This window comes from Mchenga conophoros, linkage group LG5, assembly GCF_057382185.1.
Source record: "Mchenga conophoros isolate Kocher_MC1m ecotype Shallow Benthic linkage group LG5, M_conophoros_male_GT1.1, whole genome shotgun sequence".
In the NCBI taxonomy this organism is placed as follows: domain Eukaryota; kingdom Metazoa; phylum Chordata; class Actinopteri; order Cichliformes; family Cichlidae; genus Mchenga; species Mchenga conophoros.
The window spans coordinates 15,134,858-15,151,254 of record NC_140530.1 but is presented as its reverse complement, the minus strand read 5'-3'; the positions used below and the strand labels follow the sequence as shown (position 1 = coordinate 15,151,254).

Genomic DNA, 16,397 nt, shown 5'->3' with positions numbered 1-16,397 from the left:
GGTAAAAGTAAGTGGTGTTAATTTGAACAAGGCCGTGAAAATGAGGGACATATTTTTCTGATTGTTTCATGTGTTAAATTATAAAGCACAATGAAACACACCCTCCTCTGCAAAACCCTGAGGCAAGGTGCCGCATTGCAGAATTTTGTTTAATTGCTGTCTAACTGCAAGCTTGATCCACGTTTCGCTGCTCTGTGTGTGAGGCCAGTGGTTGACTGGGTATTTCACTCAAAACCAGAAATTGCATCTTCAGTGGGACCCAAAAGAGCAAATCCTGTTCACCAGGCTTGTTAACATTCATCGTCTCAGAACCGTAAATGCCTCTAAGAGTTTTCACAGTAATCACTGTATAAGATATTACAATCAAATTCATAGTGGTGGTTAGTTGGTGCTGTATCTTCTATTGTGTCTTGCCTTTTGTTATCTTACCATTTAAAAGGTTTTAAACATAATAAAGAAAAACTCTTACAATAGCATCAACATTTGTCAGCATTGATGGACTAGCTAAAGAAAGTATGCCACAGCAAGGTCACTTATAGGGGACAAGAAGTAGAGCAGGAAGTAGAGCAAGAAAGTAGCACTCACATAGCAAAGCAGCCTTTTGCAGTATTCTCTCAGGAGCGAGCTTCAGCAAGTGACATTTGATCACAATAGGGATAGCCAAACATTGCTGTTCAGAACAAAGGAAAAATATGAGAGCAAACTGAGCACTCTGCCCTGTAATTTAATGTAACCATGGAGCAAAGTGAGTGTGGTTGATTAAAAAAAAATACTCTATGTTTTGCTTACATGACTAACAGATGTAATGACCACATAGTCACCTAGTGGAAAAATTAGCATCATAGTGATCTTAACATGTGTGGGTGACAGTGAGCCCAGTAGTGGTGGTGACGGTGATGTACATGTGTTTTCTATCTACAAATCCTTTTCAAACAAATAGATAGATAGATAGATAGATAGATAGATAGATAGATAGATAGATAGATAGATAGATAGATAGATAGATAGATAGATAGATAGATAGATAGATAGATAGATAGATAGATAGATAGATAGATAGATAGATAGATAGATATCATACGTATGTACAGTTTACTATATACTGCAGACAGAAACAAATGAGACAGGAATATGATGTGATGTTTATGTATTTGAAAACAGAATTTTTGGCATCAGTGTCTCAGTGGGGTATTCTCTGCTGGCATTACGCCTTTTGTTATGTGATAGTGAAAATGAAAAGAGCAGGATTAAGGAGAGGAGGGGAGCGTGTTGATTGTTTATTTGCAAAGCAGCTCCTCCAGTCAGATCAAAGCAGGATTGTGAATGATCAACTCCCAGCATGCAAAAAAGATAAGAGAAAGAAAATCTGACATATGAAAAGCAATGTGTGCGCAGGGTTTATGAGAAAGCAATTAGACAGAGTGGCAAAAAAAAAGTTTTGTGGGTGAACAATAAGAGGCAGAAGAGATGAATGAGTGATCACAAAGACCAGGGGCTGATGAGCAGCAGACATGCTATGCGACCTGCAATGAAATGTTTAGATCTTGCTCAGAGACGCTGCCTCCAAGCCAAAAGTGTGTCACAGGAAAGCTGAGCTAATTCAGCAGGATAATGTTGCTTCAGTGAGTTTCTGCTGCATTCAGGCCTCCTGGTTAGCACTTACTGTTACTGTTTGTGCAGTTCAAGCTGCGAGAAACCAGAACACCGTGAACTACAATGAGGAGTTTAGCTTGTACACGGGCGAGCCAGCCCTGCAGCAAAACTCTGCTGGGAGGATCTGCACTCGTCACTAAACACTGCTCAGTCACTTGAATTTTTTTTTTTTTTCCTCCTCATGTGACCCTAAGAGCTCCAGAGGCTGGCAGTGCACCATAATTCAAAATGCAAAAATCAAAGCCTTGTGCACTCTCCAAGATCAATGTTATATTGGCAGAATTAATGACCTCAATATATGCAGTAGTGTATATGCAGTAGTGTAAAGCCAATGTATTAGCCATCACATTATTGTTTCTTATTCATGCAGCTTTTGTTTTTCAACTTGGATGAACACTGCGGTACTGACCTCATTTATAATACGTTTGAGCAATGATCAGTCGTTTCCCAAAATCAACGCAATATATCAGCATACAACTAACTATATTATATACTAGAGGCTGGAATGATGTGTAATCTAAATGCAAATCTGAATGAGATATTAGACATATTATGAGCACTCTGAGCTCTTGACATACATATTTCTTCGTGAAATCATATACATAGTAATAGAACGTCATATATACATGTTTACTCATGGTTTTATGCATCTGGCTTCAGCTGTTAGCTGTTTTCCAGGCAAAGTTAACATAACATGGTCATCTTTATGTGCATGTTGGTAGAAAAAGATTTAAAAAAAAAGATCTGGTGGCCAAAAACACTTCCCTCATGCAAGCCCCACTGAGTGTGAAGGGTTTTTGGCCCTAGAAGATATGCTTCTCTGTCTTGTTTATGTTGTTTGTAATATTACTTTGGTGAAAAGGTTAATTACAGTTTCATGAATGCTACAGACACGTTGATTATGGCTTGAAGGCTGTCAGTTATGCTTCAGGAAAAATTTGGAGGGAGTTGGAAGTATTTGACATTTCTATGTGTGTGCGTGTGTGTGTGTGGGGGGGGGGGGGGTGAACTCATTCACTCATGCAAATTTTGTCACAGGGAACTTACTGTGGCACATTAACACACATGAAATGCACAAATGACCCGTGGCTAATGAAAGATGAACCCAAGGGAGCAGACTTAATTTATGCTTGAAGTAGTTCAGGGTTAGGCCTGAGGTGTTGGCCTTAAAGTTACTGATCAGCCCTACCTCTGTGGCTCATCACGGCCACATGATGTGGGGGCAAATAAAATAAACAATGTGCAACTCTGGAGCCGTGTCGTTCTCTTTCATGGAACTTAAATGTAAGAACAAGAAAAAAAGAAAAAACCTTTGCAGGTGAGCAACATAATCTTCACATTTTTTACATCTCACAAAGCCAGTGTGAGGGTTTATTGTTGAAATACTAAGAAGTTAAACTTTCAGCAGTAAATACTTGATTAGAAATTCAAGTAATATGAGTTGAAGTCAAGTTTACCTTGAACTGCTATTTTTCAGTCATTTGGACCTTAAACGGTGGCTGTGCTTACGTAATAGAGAAACTGCTAAATTTAACAGCTTAATACATTACTTGGCCTCCACCAACAGCAAACAACAAATCATTTAACGAATACTAAAGACACAATATGTACTTTTCATTGTCTCAGTAGCAGATGATTAATTCCACCGTGAACTGTTGAAACTCTAACATTGTAAAATGTGCATATACCACTGTCTTGGTTCTGTTATTTTTCCAATACCTGCTGGGTTATATTCATATTCAAAACAAGAACTATCAGAAATTCCTTATAATCCAGTTATTGCAGCAATAAAAATGAAACAAAAATTAAACGTATAAAACAACAACAAAAATCAAAGATACTGTGCTCTGATCCAGTGTTTCAGACTCTTGAGTCTCTAAATTAGGGAACGGTTTACCAGCTTCCAGACTACTGTACTCTGGGTGAATACAGTGTTTATTAGTCCCTTGGTAATAGTTGTAGTAATAGATAGTGCATAGATCACTCCAGACATTACCAAGAAGTTCATCAGCAGTTCTTTGGAGATCTCGACAAAGTCACGTAGAATGACTTTCACAGGCTGGTAATCAACGTGTAACAAACGCTGGTAATGGATTACTATAACCAGGGCTGCTGCATCATCTCAGATCTGGCTCATCAGATCTAAGATGAATGAATGAGAGAGAGTGGTCGCAAACTAATCCACTAACTCACAAGATGGTTTTATGACAAGCCGTCTCTCCAATTCATCATCTTCATCGGAAAGGTGGTTTACGCTAGTTGAGACCCAGACGATTCTGCAAATTTTCATAATTATGTCTTTAAGCAGCTTTTGGTGTGTAGTAGTTATGTTACAACATGTAGGACAAAAAATTAAGTTCACAGTGTGGTTCATAATATCAAGAGTATGTTAGGAGAAGGTCAGGAGAGAGATATACCACTGAGTATCTGCAGCCGTCTCTAGAACATGATGGAGGCTGTGTCATGTTTGATGCTGGGTTTCAGCCAGTGGTGTTGGGGATCGTGTCAAAATTGATGGAATTATAAACACAGAAAAGTGCCTTCAGATTTTGATTGTGATCCACCATAAAATACTAGAAGGCAACTAATTGGAAACACCTTCGTGGCGATGATCCTAAACACACTGCCAATGCAGTAAAAGTATTGCAAGATAGAAAAACACAGAATGGAAAATTATAAGTCATGCACTGGACTCCCTTGAGCTCGGACCTCAGCATCATTAAAGCAGTGTGGCATCGTGTTAGGTCCAAAGAAGAGCTCTTTAATATCTTTTAAGAAACCAGGAGAATTATTCCTGAATGCTATTTAAAGAAATTACAAGAACGCTTGTCTAACAGTCTTCTGTAGTGATGAACTATAGCATCGCTGTAATTCTCCTTCTCCTGTCTTTTGTGCAATATTCATTCATTTTCTCTAGCATTTAGGCGGTATTGCATCAAAGTCATAGTCACTTACAGAACTGTGATTGTGCCAGCAGTCACATCCAGTGTCTGATTTTGAAGACCTTGCAGCTGTTTTAGCAAGAACAGTAACTTAATGGCTGGATGTAATGAGGTCTGCTCTACAGTGTAGCAGACCCAGCTGAAACACTTCAGTCCTCCTCAGAAAAGTATCAGTTATATATTCCACTTTGTCACTTGAAACAGTCGTCTGTTTTGCACAACACCGGGCTGATATAGATGTAGTCGGTGAGTTTTTATTTATTTCTTTATTTTTTACAGTTTTCCTTCAGATAATTTGGCAGATTTATTGCAGCAATTACGGTTCTCAGCTCTCAGGGTGCATTTCCTAAATCAGGCGGTCTGCAATACAGCAACAAAGCATGAGTGAATCACTTCCTGTGTGAATGTCCCTGAAAAAGCCAGGCCACCAGATCAGGGAACACTCCGTCACTCCATTTTCACAAATTGTCACTGAACTCACACCAAATATTCCCCCTCGGGAATCAGAAAAGAGCTTACATCCACTGCTTCTTCCTGTATTTTGTTATCTTTTCCTCGCTGGGCCACCACATATCCTTATTCCTCTTCCGTGACACTGCTGTTTCCTCTGTAAAATGTTTATCTGAGGAAGTCCCTCCATGTTCACAGTTGTTTCTTTATTGCACTCAAGCTCTCTAAATACATTTGACAATACTTGGACTCGTGGCTCACAGCCGTGACAATTAGATGGACTGTGAAAATGTCAGAAACATTTTTGACTCTGCTTTGGTAGCAGATGCATACACATTATTACAATTATGCCTAGTTATTTGCCTAAATGTACGCAAATACTAACAAAGAGTGAGAAATTCTTTATTCTCTCCTGATGTGCTCACGTAACAAACTGTTTTGAAAGATGTCTCACATTTTTTGACAACTTCAACCTATCTTTCAGAAGAAAAAAAGAAAAGTAAAGCTAGAGTGACACAGCAGTCTATATTTAGTGCCTTTTTAAAAAATATTTGGCTTTTAAATTTCTGTATGACTGTCGCAGCACAGAGTAAAGCTGAATTGTTTAAAGCGTTTTCTGTTGCAGGAATTCAAAAAAAGAAAAAGAGCTTCTTGTAATTGATGTACATAGTCAAATTACTGCTTTATAATTTTAGTGAGCAATTTGTTGAAGGCATATTGCATAAGCAGAAAAATATTTCTCCTGTTCTAGTTCCTGCAGATTTATTGCCTCCAGAAGCATTTTCCTAATCTAATCTTGGGTTTTTAATTAAAATATTTTATCTCTTAAGATGTGATGTTTTCTTATCTTCAAAGACTTATTGAATTTCTAAATGAATGGAACACAATAAGCAATATTGAAGAGAATGAAAAACATGAAGAAAGGGCAATAATAATGCTCACTTCTGCAAGTCAAACTTAAGCTGTCTAGCGAAAGTCTGACAGAGTCTTAGAGGACTTGGCTCGTAACTTCATTTTCATCATACTATAAATTAAAATGACACAGTCTGTTATAATCCCTGAAGTTGATAAGGCATCTTTATTTTTACAGGATTTCTTCCTCTATGAGCCAGCTCTTCACTGACCTCAAAAACAAGCTCTTTGGCCGCCCCAGTGAGGTACAGTAGATCTACTTCTTTTTCCCTCCACCCCATCACCACTTTGATGTTCCGTCTTCATCTATTGCCTATTTTAGCATCTTATTGCCAGGAACAATATAAGTGCAGTACTAATGTGATGTTCGCTGTCTGGTTGCTGTTGTTGAATACATGAAAGCCGCTTAACCACCAGGAGAACTGGCTCATAAAGAGCTCCATAAAGACAGCACGCCTTGACCTTGCCTAGACTCATAGATCCTGAAGGCTGTGGGAGGCAGAACTTGTTGTCCTTTGCCGAGAATAATAAATCTCAGAGGGTGTGTGGTTGCTGAGGCTAAAACCCGATCAGAATAGAAATGTCAGAGTATTTGATTTTAAATCATTTGAATGTAACACGAGTACAGTAAGTATGCTAGTGTTGGATGAACATGAACAGACATGTTTTGTCATTTAGATGCTTGTACAGTGTTGCCCGTGAGCAGCAAGCATTGATGGAACGTAGCTGTGGTGCACAGCATCATGGCTACCCTCGCTCTTGCAGGGCTTCCCTGAGGTACAGCACTGACTGGACTGATGATTTCACACTGGATTAATTTCAGTCTGAGCACAAATCTCTTCTGCAGTGCTATCTATAGGAGAAAACTCCACCAAACAACCATGGGGAGGTACCTGAACGTCTTTATTCTGCTAGCAAAGGAAGAATTCGTGTATGATTAGATACATAGAGAGATTAAGAATGATGCTGGATTTCATAGTCAGTTCAAATGTGAAAGAAAGCAGATAGATGATGTTTTTTATTCTTTTGAACGTGCCAACAGAGAATAAGAAAATGTGCTTGAATGCCCTGTGAATGTGTATTTTGCTAACTTTGCAGCGTCATTAAATGTAGCTCCTTAGTTTTTGTACTCAAAGACACAAATCAATACCCTTCCTGCAGTTCCTGCATTAGTGATTTCTTTTTTCTTTTGCTTCACTGAGTTGCAACACAAACACACACAACAGTGGCCCATTCATTGGGGCATGCTGAAACATCACAGGTGACAAGTTTAAAAGCCTAACTCTTTTGCAGTCTTACGAACAAAAAGATCTTTGATAAATGTTTGAACACATACTGCCCCCTGTATAGTACTGACTGCATTGAATCAATGTTGCCTAAGAAAAGTACACTGAAGGGAGGAATCATACAACTCCAATACCAGAAGAGTTGAGAAGCTGTGTAAAATGTAAACAAGACTGCAATAATTTGTATATCTCTATCCATCCATCAATCCATTCATTCTGTTTGTCTAATTCAGTGTCGTGGGGGGCTGAAGCCTATCTCAGCTGCCATAGGGCGAGAGTCTCAAATCTCACACGTTCATATTTTATTCACAATAGAAAATCAAATGTTTAAACTGAGAAAATGTTTAATTTGAAGATAAATGTTTGCTCATTTTGAATTTGATGAGAGCAACACATGCAAAGAGCAAAGTTGGGACAGGGCTATGTTTACCACGGTGTAGCATCTTCTCTGTATTTAACAAAAGTCTGCAAACATCTGGGAACTAAGGAGTTTAGTTGCTGGACATTTAGGAGAGAAATGTTGTCCTATTCAAGTCCGATATAGGATTCTAGCAGATTAACAGTCCGGGGCCGCCTTTGCTGTATTTTTCATTTCGTGATGGTCCAAATGTTTTTAGTTGACGAAAGGTGCTGCTTGCAGGCTATGCTGCTGTAATAGATGCAGTATGCACTTAGCATTGTCTTGATGAAATGTGCAAGATCTTACCTGAAAAAACATCCTCTGGTTAGGAGCATATTGCTCTAAAACCTTTCAACACTAATGCTGTCAATTCCAAAGGCAGTAATTCTGCTCTGTACCATCAAAAATGCAGGTTTTTGGAGATCGCTGTTTGGTCGTGTTGGCGAACATAAGACAAAACTCAGACCACTAAAATGTCAGCATTTTTCCAACACACGCTTTCTAATGATGCCCTCGCACATTTCAAACTAGAATGACTCACCTCACATTCTTAAATGGATTTAAAGCACATGAACAATGTGCGTTAGCAGAGAGAAAAACAAGATATGCCTGTTATATTTGACTTTACAAAAATCAGCCTCTTCTTAGTTAACAGATGTGCTTTGTCTCAATAATTTACATAATTCCCCTGTTTTCATTAACATAGTAAGACATGTAAAGTGCCTCTCTACTCACCATTTAGTATCCTCTTAGGATTTGATCCAGTATTGCTGTTTATTAATCACACAAACATTATATGCTGCACTTTTGTTTGCTGTTAATATTGTGTTAATCAACGGCTGTAAGAAGCACCATCATATATAATACTGCATTTCATATTAGTGCTAATTAGATACATAAAATCACTATATGCAAAATTTTATTTTGTCCATTATGTGAATTTAATTGGTGACAGTGAACAATCGAACACTCACACATTTGGAATTCAAATGGTTATTGTCATAAATGCATATGTTAATCGTGTGGATGCTGTCTGCAAAGATAAAGTGAATGCATTTATTCAGGATTGTTTATGTAAAACTAAAAGGGCAGAGCTGTTTGCGATTATCCAGGAGAAGCAACTGTATGTAACTCCATCAAATATTTGCCCTGTTAAACTGAACTGAGCGCACAGTAAACATGCTCAGATTTTCCTTGTGTTCTTTTTTCAGGGAAACACACTGTAGAGCATCAATGTTGAAATAGGGATTATGGCGTGTTTAGTTGGTTTCTTCACATCTTGAAACTGGGCCTCACTGCATAAAAGACAGCCTGCTTTCAGCCTGCAATCGATTACTTTGATCAGACTTGGTTTCAATTTTCTGTTTTTATTTCTGTTTCTGTTTTTATTAAGCGCTGTACTGATCTGTCAGAAGCAACTGACACGCTGACAACCTTTACAACTTTCTTATTCAAGACAAAACAGACACTGTATTCTAATGTGTGGCCAGGAATATCTTCCGCCCACTCTAAGATCTTCTAATATATTTCTTTTGTTGTTCTAAACTTAAACTAATTACACAGCATTGTAGATAATGGTGGAGAAAATTATGTGCCTCTCAGCTGTATACAGGAGCCCTAAGCCAAGGTTGCAGTCCTGCAGGGGATTTTGTGTCTCATGAGAACACTTTGTTCCATTAATTTGCATAGAGGCAATGGATTGGCTTTAATGGAGTTGCAGTACATCGCCTCACACAAGGTGATTTCATACAACTTGTTTTTAGAATGCTGAGTCTACTTCGGCCAAACGAACAGAAGTATTGCTGACACGATAAAAGGCACAGCTTCGCTTGTTTTAATAATCACTGGGAACTATCCCTGTACAGTGAGTCATTAGATGTTTGCATCATTTTTTTATTATAAAATTTACATTAATATAATAGATTTAGTCTTTGTGCGTGTGTGTATGTGTGTGTTGAGCGAGAGTGCTGTGTGCACTGTGTCCAGTTTGTGTAGGCATGTGTTGTGTTGCATTAACATGGTTTAATCCTCACCATGGCTTATTGGATACAAATCCTTCCCAAAGCTTTTAAAGCTTCTGCCTTTTCATTTCTGTCTCTCTGCCTCTCTCCCTCCCTCTCAGTGTCTTCTTTCTTATTTTTAACCTTTTTTCCCAAAATCAACCTATGTGGGGGTTTGAATAGATTTTTTTTTTTTGACACAATGTTAATAAACCACTCCTGATGATTAGCTGACCTGCCATTGCCTGCATGCAGTATTGTCAAACCTAAGCGGTCATGATACAATTAATGAAAGTACATACACGTTGTAAACTTCAGTCTGTCTCTTTCCCTTTTGCTAATGTCTCTGTAAAAAAACGTCTGGGCAGCACAGAGAGTCTCTCTTACTCTGGACTACTTGTTTGACAACTTCTGCACGAATCACTAGTTTGTGCCTATCCCTGATTACCCTTTCGCTAGATATAGTTGTGTCTGTTTTAGAGCAGGGCGATATGACCAAAAATATTTATCACGATATACATTTGAAAATTTGCGATAACGATATAACTGACGATATAATTGACACTAGACAAAATACTTTACAACTCCACAACTTTATTAGTGCAAAATACCCCATCTATGTATTTTCACTTAAACAAGCAGCTGCTTTTTTATGTGCATTAAAGTTATATAAAAATGTAACAGTGCAAATTCCTTGCTGACAGTTTAACCAAAAGGCATTTCCAGTGGAAATTGGCAGACATACCCTGAGCATAACCATGTATAATATCCACAAAACTTAAAAAGAGGTTGGAAAAGAAATAGTAAAAACTTATATGTGATTACTCATGAAAGTCGCCACTTTCTCATTAATTTCATACATTGTTTTAGTAAGTATCCAAAACATACAAGTTTCATTATATAATTTTTCAAGGGATCTTATATCTGTTTTCACTCTTATATGCTTTTCATACAAGTTTCACACAAGACAGGTACAAACTTTATAAGATTTATATATATCTTTTCCATATGGGACACAATACAGTAATATTATGTTGAAGCACAGTACGTATCACTCCACGAGGCGCCTGCCTAATATAGCCGTAATGCTCCGACAATCCATCATGTGGTGCGGCTTCGTAGCTTAGCAAAGTCGCACTAAAACATTTGACAGATTTTCGAGCACCATGTACATAAAATCGTTTCGAGGTCAGTAAACACAACCAGAATTCATACATAAGGCACACGGGATTATAAAGGGCACTGTCGATTTTCAGAAAAATCAAAGGATTGATTTTAAGTGTGCTGTATAATAACGGTAATAACGACGGCCTGCTAGCATGCGCTACCAAAAATAGTGCTTTGTTGTGTATCTGACGGACGAAAGCCTAACCAGTTCCACACCACTGAAGTTCCAGCATTTTTACAAACCAATTCTGGTTCATCTGTTTCATTTAACGATCCACTTTCGCTCTTCTCATTCTGCGTCGCCGCCATGTGCGTATGTAAACAAAGGCACTGCGCATGCGTGTTTTACCCATATTCTATCGCGATATGTCATTTTCCTATCGTTGCCCAAAATTACACCGGTATTACCGTGAATGGTATGATATAGCCCAGCCCTAGTCTGTTTCACTGTTTGCCATCATGAACCACCACCAGCTTTTATATCTCACAGACAGCTCTGCCTAAAAATGGAAATCACCAAAAATAGAAATACGTTTAATAGCAATGGTTTTATTCTGCTATTCTTTTTACTCATTATTCTCATTTGGTTATTTTGTGAGATGAGAAATTAATATCTGGGTAAATGTGCCTATTATTAACCCATGAGTTCTATTTTAATAACCTCACTTCCAATTAATGGTTCCCTTAAAAACCTCTATGATATGAATGATGTAACCTAATTACTGTGACAGTGATGGATGCTTCAGTTTCTCATGTGTGATCTCATTTCAGTTAACATTTGAAGAAAAAAAGTATGTTTAAATAGACATGCCGAGCCTCTATTAATATTATTTTAATGTATTAAAGAAACATTTACTATTGTTAGCATGTAACTGAGAAAAGGTCTCTGAAATGTCCAGATGATTACTATGAGAACCTAATGTAGGGCAACTGTGCATCTACAGATTATTAAAGAATACTTAATGCAAATAATAGGTTTATAATACAAGTAATTAATAGGTTTTAATCCCTGTGGCGTGAAATGAAACATTCATTTCAGGTGCATCACCTGATCCTGTAAATTACATCAGATCCTTTGTATTCTTACATCCTCATTCTATATGGAATTAATATCAAAGTCCCAGATAAAGTTCTCATCTCAAGGTAATTTTTTCACCCAAGTAATTTATTTATAAGCTCTGTCTTATCTGCCACACTTGGAGACTTTTGTAGATTATCCTACCGTATGGCTGCTCTGCCTGTTATTTTTATCACCACCGAGGAGTGCAGTCATGGAAGACAGGTTATATTTTACATTGAAGTTTAAGCTTGGACTGTGTGTCACATCAAGGGCCTTCTTTTGCCTGAAAGATGACCGCAGCAATGTATCAATAAAGTAACAGAGCTGAGGTCATCTGTCCTTCTGTGATTCCCTGTGTGGGTTTTTTCTTCTTCACATACATGTGTTGCCGCTTTTGTCTTGATACCTGACTTAGTCTTTATCTTACCCCCACCCATGCATAATTCAACAGGGACCTGTATTTCTGCCGCATGTAATGACAGAAAGTTGTCAAGGAAAGCACTATGACTTAACATCTGAGAGCCAGTGACAGCAGGAGCCATAGCCTGTCATTTTCACTGACTCCTTCATCCATGTGAATGTCTCTCCATGATGTCTCACTCCTGAAAAATGTTATCCCTTCCCATTCTGCACTTTTATGGGGTGCTTTTTGCACTCAGTTTCTCTCCTTTTTCCTCTTTTTATTGTTCTCTCCATTTTGCAAAGCCATCTGGTCCCCTGTCCTGAGCTGATGTCTGTCTATAATATCCTTGCTCTCTGAATCCATTTGACAAGATTAATAGACTGAACCTCAGTGAGCTGCTCATTTGGTAGGGATCGCTGGATGAGGAGATGAGCAGACAAGGAGGGTTTTTTCCCCTTTTTTCCCAATTTGATATCAAATAGTGTTCTGAGAGAAAAAAACAACAACAAATCACTCTGATGTGAATTGAGGATGACAACATGATGCGTAAAATTTGACCCTGTTTATCACCTTTGTGTCAGGCTAGGTCACAGACGCATTGAAACCACCCAGCTGGCAGCATCAGCTTCACTGCCCTGAACTATATTCTGATTAAAATGCTGCCAGGTGGAAACCCACTTGATAAGCTGACTGGTTTGACATCAGCTATATTTTATTATCTGGATAGAGCAGGATATGGGTCAATATTCTTGATTATTTTATTTCACCTTACATTGCTTTGCATTACAGTATTATTAGGATCAAATATTGTCTAAATCTACTAATATGATATCACTACACGATGACATGGCATTTCTGTACTGTGTATTAAGCCACTGACATAAATGACATTGATCATCTAGGAAAAATTGGGTTGTGGCATGGTGTGCAGACCGTACCCGGTGAGTGAAAGTGAAGTTAAGACATGAAAATGAAACCAGCTGGGAGAGGAAAAAACAGTCTCCTGAATGCTACTCTCCACCCTTCCAGCAAAGAGTCTTCTTTAGGCGTCCCAACAGCAGATCATTGACCTTCATCTCACCTTCTCTCTAGCATCCTCCTCTGTCACACCAACCCTCTGCATGTCCTCTTTTAATACATCCAGGAAGCAGTTGTTGTTAACCCAGGTCCTCATGGATCTAGTATGGAAACCAGATTTCTTATGACCCGCATGATTAATTTGGTGATGGATGCCCTTCCTGACATAACTCTTTATAAGAGTCGCACATTTTGTTGCAACCAGATGCCCAACTCTGGCTGTATGTAAAAGCAAGGTTGCTTGTTGTTGTTGTTGTTGTTGTTGTTTAATCGCCGTCTCGATGCACCAAAGATGCTTTGAAGATTCCAACTGACTGCGAGTGGTCGCAGACCTGGTCCTCATCTTCAAAGCAACAAGATGTGAAGTAATTCCGGTTGTGCCCCAGTCTCCAACCTCTGTTTTCCCTAGTCTGACTGTGGCATTTTACTTCTAAATCCAATCTAAAAGGCCCTTTGTATACTATAGCGCCTGTGTACTGCCAAATAAAATGCCTCCAGTTTCTGGTGCTGTGCTTTGTGGGAGCAAGGCATTAGCATTCGACTCAAGTCCCCTTCTGACTTGAGTTGAATACAAAGATAACACACAGACTCTTTCACAATGTAGTGATCAGTAATCCTGCTATCAGTGACAATAACACTGCATGCGTGCATCACTCAATGAAAAGTGGAAGCTTTAGTTGTACAGCACGGTACAGGCCTGGTTTTTTATGTTTAATTTAATTTTTAGCTCAAATCACAGAAACTTTTATAGAGGTTTATACACACTACTGAATAAGCACCACTTATGAGGTGTTTGACTTGATGCTTGCTTGGCTGGCATTAATTAGGCTTTTATCTTTTTTAAAATATGCGGTGATAATAGACAAACACTGCTTTTGAGAGTCAACTATGACTGCTTCTAATATATTTGAGTGTCATACACAACTGATTTAAAATATTCCTGTGGTTTCCAAAGGCTGTTTTAGTCCATCGTTATTCAGTCGTCCAGTCATGGGCTTAGGATGAACACCATTTTCTCTTTGCTCTTTGGTTCTTTTATTCTCACCAGTGTGGTAAAATGCATAAATTCTAACCAAAAGATTTATTGCATCACATTCACAGCAGATCCTTTCCTCGGGAAACCTCAATGAAAGTGTTTTTATCCATTTTCTGAGGTGCCAGCACCAACTGAATGTCACTTTTGAACCTCTGGAAGTCCTGAAGCACTCCATTCAGTGGGTGCCATCAACGGTTCATTCCTGTTTTACTTTTGGTTCCTCCCTCTTCACCTTCCTTGTCTGCTTTCACAACAGGGCTCTTTTTCCATTGTTATTCTAAATTTTCTATTATCCCTGACTTTAACCTGGTGACAGGTACTAGTTGGTAACCTGTCACCAGGTTAAAGAAAAGCATTATCCTCTTCCTGTTTTGGTTGCAGAAATCAAGCCTTCATTTTTCCAAGAGATTTTGCACCCAGAATTGCACAGTGAGAGCTTATAGACAAACAGTCTGTATGCTGATAGTGTGTTTGCTCTACAGCCACTTATTTAATCAAATATACTTTATAATAATAATAAGCAAAAGCAAAAACCAGCAATGTGATGATTTAATGACAGTGTCAACGGTAACAATGTTTTTGTGTGTTTACAAGTCCAATTATAGTTTCAACCTTTCAGACACCTTGTGTTCTTTCTTTTTCTCTGCACGTCTCTCAGCCTCTTTTCATCTCCTCCACACTCGTGCTTCATTTTTTCAACAATCCAGTTTATGTTGCTAATTAACAAGACTGGCCTCAATTAAAGCAGTAATTGGACCGTATGGAAAATTCAAAGTGCGAAACCTCACACTGATTCTTTGTTATCCTCCCCTGAAGATCTCTTATAGAGTGTAGCTTGTTTTAGCTGTGATTTAAACAGGAGCTAGAGTGACATTTGTTTGCTGGGCTCTTTAATTGGACAGAGGATGCATTTTTATAAGTAACACAGCTAATGTCAAAACAAGTTATTCTAATTTAATTAAGACAACCGGATGACTCCCAAACTGATATAACTTGCTGTTTTTAAAATATTTGGTCAGCACTAAAAGAGACGAGAGAAGATTCCAGATTTCTTGACTCATCAGGCCCCATCTAATCTTAAAGACCTCACAGTACCGTCTCATCCCAGTAGAGCGTTTCCCTCTGAGACTGCTGACTTACTTGTGGCTCTTAGGATATTTAAAAGTAGAATGGGAGGCAGAGCCTTCAGCTTTCAGGCCTGTCTTCTGTGGAACCAGCTCCCAGTTTGGATTAGGGAGCCGGATATCTCTACTTTTAAGATTAGGCTTAAAACTTTTCTTTTTGATAAAGCTTATAGTTTGGGCTGGATCCGGTGAACTGAACCTAGGATGCTGGGGGCTTCCCATGATGCACTGTTTCTTCTTCATTCACCTACATTCAGATGGCTGCCTCTCCCTGAGCCTGATCCATTTTTATAAGCCTTGTCCTGCCAGAGGTTTCTTACTATAAAAGGGAGTTTTTCTTTCCCACCCTCACCAAATGCTGCCTCGGGGGGTTGTTGGATGTGGTGATTTGGTGCTGTATAAATACAATTGAATCCAATCGAATAAACTGAATGAAATTAGAATAATGATGATGATGATGCACTGCTGCTGGATAAAGTAGATACAGTATTTACTAGGTCACATCTGTGAACTTCTTTCCCCGGCAAAAGCCATCACTCCTTCCACTGTTACCTTTTTAAATCCTTTTTTGTGGATGTTGATTTAATTATCCAAATCAGTAGCCATAGTATTTGTCTCTATATTTATCTCTACATTTACATATATCTTCAGCAGCAGATGTGCATCATTTCCCATTCTTTCGTTCTGTGTTGTATGTCACTGGAAACTCACTGTGTGGTTTTTGTAGTGACAAAGCTTTACTGCTCTGCTGGAGAGCAGCTCACTACAAAAACGTTTAACAGTAGGCTTCTCACCTCCACAGCCTTTCAGAGAGGCTTTTCTTCTTATTAACTGTGAGAGATGGGCTATGCATGCAGTGGAGTTTGTTCTGTATAGTAATGGAGAGA

The 16,397-nt window shown here is 38.6% G+C and overlaps 1 protein-coding gene across 4 annotated transcripts in view; it reads left to right on the top strand.

The window, feature by feature from the left end:
- dlgap4b (discs, large (Drosophila) homolog-associated protein 4b) overlaps positions 1 to 16,397 on the top strand; it is a 153,328-nt gene that overhangs the window by 32,671 nt on the left and 104,260 nt on the right. For all 4 annotated transcript variants that reach the window (XM_085273527.1, XM_085273525.1, XM_085273526.1 and 1 more), the window contains exon 2: positions 6,136 to 6,202. The gene's annotated coding sequence lies outside the window, so the exon portion shown is untranslated. The remainder of the gene's footprint in view (positions 1 to 6,135; positions 6,203 to 16,397) is intronic.